This window comes from Schistocerca gregaria, chromosome 1 (assembly GCF_023897955.1).
Source record: "Schistocerca gregaria isolate iqSchGreg1 chromosome 1, iqSchGreg1.2, whole genome shotgun sequence".
Classification (NCBI taxonomy): Eukaryota; Metazoa; Arthropoda; class Insecta; order Orthoptera; family Acrididae; genus Schistocerca; species Schistocerca gregaria.
In genome coordinates this window covers 663,998,862-664,007,755 of record NC_064920.1, presented here as the reverse complement: position 1 = coordinate 664,007,755, position 8,894 = coordinate 663,998,862, and the positions used below count along the sequence as shown (strand labels likewise).

The 8,894-nt window shown below is 46.8% G+C and overlaps 1 pseudogene; it reads left to right on the top strand.

Moving 5' to 3' along the window:
• The first annotated feature begins 8,120 nt into the window (after positions 1-8,120).
• On the top strand, positions 8,121-8,239 carry LOC126290461 (5S ribosomal RNA; annotated as a pseudogene).
• The last annotated feature ends 655 nt before the right edge of the window (positions 8,240-8,894 follow it).

Here is an 8,894-nt window from a genome sequence, read left to right as displayed (position 1 = left end):
TTTGGTTGGTTACCAGATACCACCAGGTGGTCCGGACGTTCGAGACGAGTGGGGTCATTGTACTGCAAGCCAGACCAAGCTACCGTAGGTTGACGTCGTTCCATCACATTCCGGTTATGTCTTCTCTTCATCAGGCGGAAAACATGATGCACAGTTGGGGCACAGGTGCGTGGGCAATCGGCGTGAATCTAATTGTAGTTAACGAAAAAGGTCTTGACGTGGGGAAGCAATGAGAATATATGTGGCAATGCAATGGGCTGTAGTCGGGAGGAGGGTGCCGGCTCTTCGATCAGAGTGCTCGTTAAGATGTGATGATATCGGTTTCGCAGCTTTATCATCGTATTGACATAGAAAGTCCGCCCCGGTAGCTGAGTGGTCAGCGTGACGGATTACCGTCTTAAGGACCCGGGTTCGATACCCGAATGGGTCGGAGATTTTCTCCGCTGAGGGACTGATTGTTGTGTTGTCTTCATCATTTCATACCCATCCGGCGCGCAGTTCGCCCAATGTGGCGTCGAATGTAATAAGACCTGCACCAAGGCGGCCGAACCTGCCCTGCAAGGGGCCCCTCCCGGCCAATGGCGCCAAATGGTCATTTTCATCATTTCCATTGACATAGAAAAGACGTTAGTGAGACCTAGGCCGCCTTCGCTGGTGGATAGGGTGAATGCATAACATAGAACGTTTAGTATCAGACCCGCTCTCACGATGTTTTCAGAGACCGTCATAATCTGTCTTCGACAACGATAATCTGGTAGCCAAGTGCCCAGAGTAGATTTTCTCGGGGGCTTGTGCGTATTCCTTAAAGAAGTCGGGTGTAATCAATCACCGCGGTGTTCCTGACGTCGCGTTTGAAGACAGTCCCCAAATATTTACGTGTATCTTGTACACGGAACGGCCCACGGTTTCTTCCGTGTTACCTCTGACTATTACCATTGCTAAGGACTTCGTTAACTTCATATGGCTGCCCGCAGCGACCTTTGCACTTCATCACGCGATCGCGCCAAAAGCATTAGATTGTCCTCGTACTTTCGGCCTATAAAGGCATGACTTCTCAACGCAGCTCCAGTCATCTGCCATCGCAGCTCATGTAATTGGGCTCCAGGGCGATGGCGTACAGAATCAGTGATAGCGGGCGTCCCTGCCGTACTGATAGGGAGATGATAACCGAGTCTGCCGTGAGTCCATTGATCATCACTTGTGACGTAGCACCTCGGACTAGACGCATGACAACGTAGATGAAGATTGGGAGGAAGGCCATTCTCTGCAACACTGCCTCGAGGTTGACGTGGTGCAATCAAAGGCATGGTGGAAGTACACCGATACCAAAGCTCCGCTCAAGTGACCAATGTCTGCCAGGGCGATGACGTACCTATAATCTCCGATACTTCGTGGCAGGTTAAAACTGTGTGCCGGGCCGAGACTCGTACTCGGGACCTTTGTCTTTCGCGGGCAAGTGCTCTACCAAGGTTCGCAGGAGAGCTTCTGTAAAGTTTGGATGTAGGAAGCGAGGTACTGGCAGAAGTAAAGCTGTGAGGGAGGGGCGTGAGTCGTGATTGGGTAGCTCATGGTAGAGCACTTGCCCGCGAAAGGCAAAGAAAGGTCCGGAGTTCGAGTCCGGCACACAGTTTCAACCTGCCAGGAAGTTTCATATCAGCGCACACTTCGTTGCAGAGTGAAAATCTCATTATAATCTCAGAATCTGTATATTATTGTTATTACCCGGGCACGTTTGGTCCGAGGAAACAATTCGGAGCAGAACACACCGAACGCGAGCGGCTAGAATCCGGGGAAATTGTTTGAAGTATAGTGAGAGGCCTTACTGGTTGGGATCGGTAGAAAGAGGCCTTCGACGAATGCAGGTTGTATGGTGACGCCGGCGGTCATCAGATCCTGGCACATCGTTACCCAGCTATGAGCCATAAGGCTCTAGCGGGAAACAATCCGGGCTTGGTGATTTGTTAGCAGCCCCTTTGAGTTAAGCATCTTCAATGTCAACGGTCGTGATCGGGTCTGTTAAAGTCACCCCAGCCTCTCCAACGAGAATACCAGTCAGCGAATGGAGAACGCCGTCCGTCGTAGAGGCGTCATGGTTCTCAGCTTCATAGAGCGGTCGGTATTGTTCCACAAATGCATCTGCAGTGTCCATTTGGGCCGTTAGGCGTCGGCCTTCCGGTATACCGAGGGCATGTACCGAATGTCTTCGGTGTCGCTGTTTTTCGTGGATGATGCGGTGTGTGGGCGGATGTTCTCCTCCTATCTAAGCCTGACAAGGCGCACGTACGATTGCACCCCGCATACGCCGTCGTGTGAGCTTGATGATTTTCGCCTTTATCCGCCGTCATTCCATCTTCACATGCATCAGACGGCGCTTGGGCGGATTTCTCCCGTAGCAGCTTGAAATAGTCTTCGAATGCTAACGCATTGTTTCGTGGCCGTATTGGATGAGTCTGGGTTGGAAGATGGGCTTTTGCGCATTCGACCCACCACCTAAGCGTGGACGGATAAGACGGTAGACGCCTCTCACATTCCCTCCATTTCTCTGTTACCAACTGCCAGTACTCAGGTTGCTTGGGTAGCAAAATATTCAGTTTCCGTAAGCGCCGCCCACGCTACGTCTTCTGCCGTTGTAAGGAGAATGTGTAGACATAAGCAACGTGGTCGGAGAAAGCTGTCGGGAATAGCTCCGCATCAAGCGGCTTTGCTGCAAGTCCTGGGCAATCCTACATGGACACGGGCAGGGCGTCTCGCAGAGTGGCTAGTGACACAAGTCAAGCCTTACTCGTCGCCCTGTGCGCGCCGCTAAATAGACCTGTCTATGAGATGCAGTTCACTTACCAGCTCGTTCAGATCTGCGCATATGGTGAAATGTGGCATGTGGCCCTTCGGGGTAAAGACGCAGTTGGAGTCGCGCCCGAGGACTATGGAACATAGTATTATGTAGTTCATTTGACAAATTTTCTGCAATACGGAGCTGGTTATCAACATACATGTATCTCGCAGCAGTGTATGTCCTTTATTTTAATATATTTGACACCTCAGTGCCTTGCTGATTTGGTTATTCATTTTATTTTAGCGTACTTATTCTTGCATGAGAGATTCTTTTCTGTTAGTTTACGTCCATGTTTTCAAAGGACAGATGGCAATGTAACACACGTAGTGGCTTTATAATAAACGTATCCCATGGTATGAAGATGGCAAAATAGCTCTGCCGATCTGGGCAATAAAACTTCCTATCCTGAAAGATTTTTTTTTTTACACTGATACTGAGATCGCTCTCCTTCTAACAATGTCATATAATTACATAATGATTAACTGAAACCCCCAGCTGCCGACAGGTATGGTTGATATACCTCGATGGGGACAAGTCAAAATGTGTGGCCCGACCGGGACTCGAACCTGGGATCTCCTGCTCACATGGCAGACGCTCTATCAATCTCAGCCACCGGGAACACAGATGAACAGCGCGACTGCAGGGACTTATCCCTTGCCCGCTTCCCCTAGAGTCCCACATTCCCTTTCTGTCCACAATATACATACGTAATATTCCTAATAGATATTTGCCCATCCACTCGTCGGCATTTGTGGCCGAGCGGTTCTAGGCGCTTCAGTCTGGACCCGCGCGACCGCTACGGTTGCAGGTTCGAATCCTGCCTTGGACATGGATGTTTGTGACGTTCTTAGGATAGTTAGGTTTAAGTAGTTCTAAGCTCTAGGGGACTGATGACCTCAAATGTTAAGTCCCATAGTGCTCAGAGCCATTTGAACCATTCTTTTGAAACCATTCACTCATTACTCGCGCGAACTAAGGTGACGATTGCCGTACGAGTTCGGGCAATCTGTACGCATTCGCACAGACGAAGGTCACTGCCCGGTCGGGGCACACATTTTCAGCTGTCCCCATCGAGGTATATCAACAACACCTGTCGGCAGCTGAGGATTTCGGTTAATTATCATTTATTCTAGAGAAGCTGGACGATCATCAATGGTATGTGTTCTTTAGAGAACAGCTCCTATCTTCATATATAGTTAAAAGCTACCCGGCCAGTGACCTACGTCTGTGCGAATGTGCACAGGTTGCCTAACTCTTACGGGAATCGTCACCTTAGTGTGCGCGAGTAATGAGTGGATGGGCAAATATCCATTAGGTACATTACGTATGTAGATTTTGGACAGTTGGGAATGTGGGTCTCACGGGAAGCGTGCAAGGGATAAGGCCCTGCAGTCGCGCTGTTCATCTGTGTCCTCTGTGGCTCAGGTGGATTGCCGCCACGGTAACTCAGTGTGTTCGGACAGAGGACTGCGCTCTCTCTGTAATATAAAAACTGAGTGACGGAATCAACGATCAACTTGAACAGCTGTCTTGTGACGTCCGCCCAGAACTAACGCAACGAACTGTATCGAAAAAAAAAATGGATTTAAAAAAATGGACAGAGCTTCTGCCATGTAAGCAGGAGATCACGGGTTCGAGTCCTGGTCGGGGCACACATTTTCAGCTGCCCTCATCGAGGTATATCAACAACACCTGTCGGCAGTTGAAGGTTTCAATTAATTACCATTTATTCTAGAGAACCTTCCGGTAATCAATGGTATCTGTTGTTTCGAGAACAATTACTATCTTCATATATCAGGTAATTACAATTTTTTAATGATGTGACCTCTGTGCGTACACCTGCACCGTCGGCTTACTGTGTCAGATGGCGAAGGACTGTAGCCGTGTTCATACAAGCATAAGAACCCAGTTCGCTCTTTCATTCGCGAATGTTGTACATAACGAAGCCGAAGTTGATACCACGTTGCTTGAGTTTTGGGAAGTCTTACAATCCTACGCCGTTATGTACAGGTGTATGAAACACTGTTTCGAAGGCCTGCTGAGTCGGCTGGAGTGGCCGAGCGGTTCTAGGAGCTACAGTCTGGACCCGTGCGATCGCTACGGTCGCAGGTTCGAATCCTGCCACGGGCATGGATGTGTGTGATGTCCTTAGGTTAGTTAGGTCTAAATAGTTCTACGTTCTAGGGGACTGATGACTTCAGAAGCTAAGTCCCATATGCTGAGAGCCTTTTGAACCATTTTGAAGGCCTCCTGTAAATCAGGAAACACGGTATCGGTTTTCTCTGTATACGATCATCTGGAATGAGAGAACGATCTGGATTTATAATCGTTGCTTGTGGAACTCGTGTTATTTCGCAAAGTAATTGGCTGAGCTCTAAAATATCAGAGGTTAGGGCTGCACGTGTAGCCTAATTGTATTACAAACTGATGTCTGTAACACAGGTTTTAATTTTCGGACATTTGATCTCCACCCCATCTTAAAAACTGGAATTACCATATCGTATAGTCCCTTGATCCAGAGAGCTAAAAGAAAACTGTTGCTTCCTTGTCTCAGTAAAGATTAAAAAAATCATAATTTCTTTACTGCACGAAAGTGTATGCGTTTCCTCGTTTCATGGCTCAATACTGCTGTGTGCATGTTGAGAGCAACAGTTGTTGCTGAGGAGAGTTAGCCTTACTTTCCAAAGTTAAGACTTGCGCCAGCGGAGCTGATGCTAATACCTAAAGGGCATGCCGCGTGCCTGTTTGATGTCGGTGCTGTAGCAATGCGCCGCCTCAATGACAGCCACGCGCAGCTTATCCCGTGGCGTGACGTCTTGTTCACGCTGTGCTGATCGTATCTGCAGCCTCACAGCCGAAGCTGGATCAAACAGACGGTGAAACAAGGCACACGGTTCTCTCCGCTGGCTCGCTTTTGCATAATCATTAGAGTACACTGCTGTGTCAGCGCTGACACACGCAGCAGCGGCCTCTAGCCACAGCCGCACGGCACGAGTCGATGATTGCAAGTGTGGGAGGCAACGACGGCTTGAAGCCAAGCAACAGTCGCAACGCGCTTGGTGGCAGCTCTCGTGGAAGCTACGCGTTTCACTATCGCTTCTCTAGGGGTTTTCAGTATTTCTCTTTCCATGTTCAGCGAGACTGATTTAAATTTAGCATTTGAGAAATCTTTGATGCAGGAGTATCGTACAAACATACCGCCGTTCGAGTCTCGTGCAGATTCCCGTATGGAGGACGTAGTGATAGACATCCCTGGAGTTGTGAAGCAGCTGAATGGCTTGAAAATAAATAAATCGCCAGTTTCTGATGGGATTGCAATTCGGTTTTACAGAGAGTACTCTACTGCATTGGCTCCTTACTTAGCTTGCATTTATCGCGAATCTCTTTCCCAACGTAAAGTCCTGAGCGACTGGAAAAAAGCGCAGGTGACGTCTGTATATAAGAAGGGTAGAAGGACGGATCCTCAAAATTACAGACCAATATCCTTAACATCGGTTTGTTGCAGGATTCTCGAACATATTCTTCGTTCGAATATAATGAATTTCCTTGAGATAGTGAAGTTGCTGTCCTTGCATCAGCACGGATTTAGAAAGCATCGCTCCTGCGAAAAGCAAGTCGCCCTTTTTTCACATGGTATCTTGCGAACCATGGATGAAGGGTATCAGACGGATGCCATATTCCTTGACTTCCGGAAAGCGTTTGACTCGGTGACCCACTGCAGACTCCTAACTAAGGTATGAGCATATGGGATTGGTTCCCAAGTGTGTGAGTGGCTTGAAGACTTCTTAAGTAATAGAACCCAGTACGTTGTCCTCGATGGTGAGTGTTCATCGGAGGTGAGAGAATCATCTGGGGTGCCCCAGGGCAGTGTGGTAGGCCCGCTGTTGTTTTCTATCTACATAAATGATCTTTTGGATAGGGTGGATAGCAATGTGCGGCTGTTTGCTGATGATGCTGTGGTGTACGCGAAGCTGCCGTCGTTGAGTGACTGTAGGAGGATACAAGATGACTTGGACAGGATTTGTGATTGGTGCAAAGAATGGCAGCTAGCTCTAAATATAGATAAATGTAAATTAATGCAGATGAATAGGAAAAAGAATCCCTTAATGTGTGAATACTCCATTAGTAGTGTAGCGCTTGACACAGTCACTTCGATTAAATATTTGGGCGTAACATAGCAGAGCGATATGAAGTGGGACAAGCATGTAATGGCAGTTGTGGAGAAAGCGGATAGTCGTCTTCGGTTCATTGGTAGAATTTTCGGAAGATGAGGTTCATCTGTAAAGGAGACCGTTTATAAAACACTAATACGACATATTCTTGAGTACTGCTCGAGCGTTTGGGATCCCTATCAGGTCGCATTGAAGGAGGACATAGAAGCAATTCAGAGGCGGGCTGCTAGATTTGTTACTGGTAGGTTTGATCATCACGCGAATCTTACGGAAATGCTTCAGGAACTCGGGTGGGAGTCTCTGAAGGAAAGGAGGTGTTCTTTTCGTGAATCGCTACTGAGGAAATTTAGAGAACCAGCATTTGAGGCTGACTTTTTACTGCCGCCAACTTATATTTCGCGGAAAGACCACAAAGACAAGATAAGAGAGATTAGGGCTCGTACAGAGGCATACAGGCAGCCATTTTTCCCTCGCTCTGTTTGAGAATGGAACAGGAAGAAGAGATGCTAGTTGTGGTACGAGGTACCCTCCGCCACGCACCGTATGGTGGATTGCAGAGTATATATGTAGATGTAGACGTAGATGTTCTTCCACGAACATACACGTACCGTTTGAAAGGGTCATTGCTAGAATCTAACGAAAGAAGCGAATCTGTGTTTCCACAAAACAGCTGTCGAGGAACGAATTACAAATTTTTACACTGGACTGCAATATCAAATTGAAAAGTTAACACTGTTGAAAAGGAAGCTCTGTGTCAAAAATAATCACAAATCACAGTTATTTCGGAAGATTTATGATGTTATTGGGTAAATCATATATAAGAAACACGAAGGAAGGTTATAATTTAACTTGTTGCATGCGTTGAGTTTACGACAGACTGGAACTGTCAAGGTAATTAATCCATTAAGCGCAATGATTTAAAGGTAATTCGCGGGGTGACTTTACTAATCCAGCGCTGTGCACGTATGCAGACATTCGTTTGGATATCATTGTTGGATACAGTATCAGTTTCTCGATTTATAGGCACTTGATCTATATCGGGACTGGATAGTAGGCTTTTTCTTGGCCGCTTTATTATTCGTTCATATTGAAAAATCAAATGAGTGTCTTATCCTGCCAACGACCATGCCACGTTGGTAACACCGGTTCCCGTCCGCCACCGAAGTTAAGCAACATTGGACTCGGTTAGTACTTGGATGGGTGACCGTTCGGGGAAATCCCGGTGCCACTGTCTGACGGACACGCAACTCGCCTTAGTGGTGTCCAATCGAAACACCTGCATCAGCTGGGTGTGCCACAAGACACGGTTGTTGTTATACTCTTTATTCTAGTCACATGCGTTTTGCCAATTGTCTAGTTAATCACTTTTCGACAAAACTGTAAATGATAGTAAATAAAACTAAAGTCAGATAAAAATTCTGTGTCCAAAAAAATCATAAGAATAAGTCATAAACTGACAAAAAATATAGAAAGTAATTTTTCGTTGGCCTCCGTGGTTAGCTGTAAGATAATTAACTGGTATGAACGTAAGAGGTTGGCGGAGCACTATGTGATCACTGTGGCTAGCTATGCTTCGTTGACTGTTAGGGGTTGAGCATTCACTACCGTAGTATGATGCCGAATTTGGTTATAATTTCTCATCCATGGAATGATTACATGTAATTTTCCATTCTTAGGAAGACTGCCCTTGTGCAGTCGAAACTATTGGCAATTTGACAAAAAAAAGCGAAAGCGATGTGGCTGTATATACATCCTGTAATTAAAATAATCTTCCATAAGTCATTTCATGTAATTCGACGTATTAGTCTGTAAGGTATTAATGGGGAGTGCTTAACTGTGAGTGCAGCTACTCATAGCTGCAAACACGAACTTTGCTTGTAAGGTCTTGA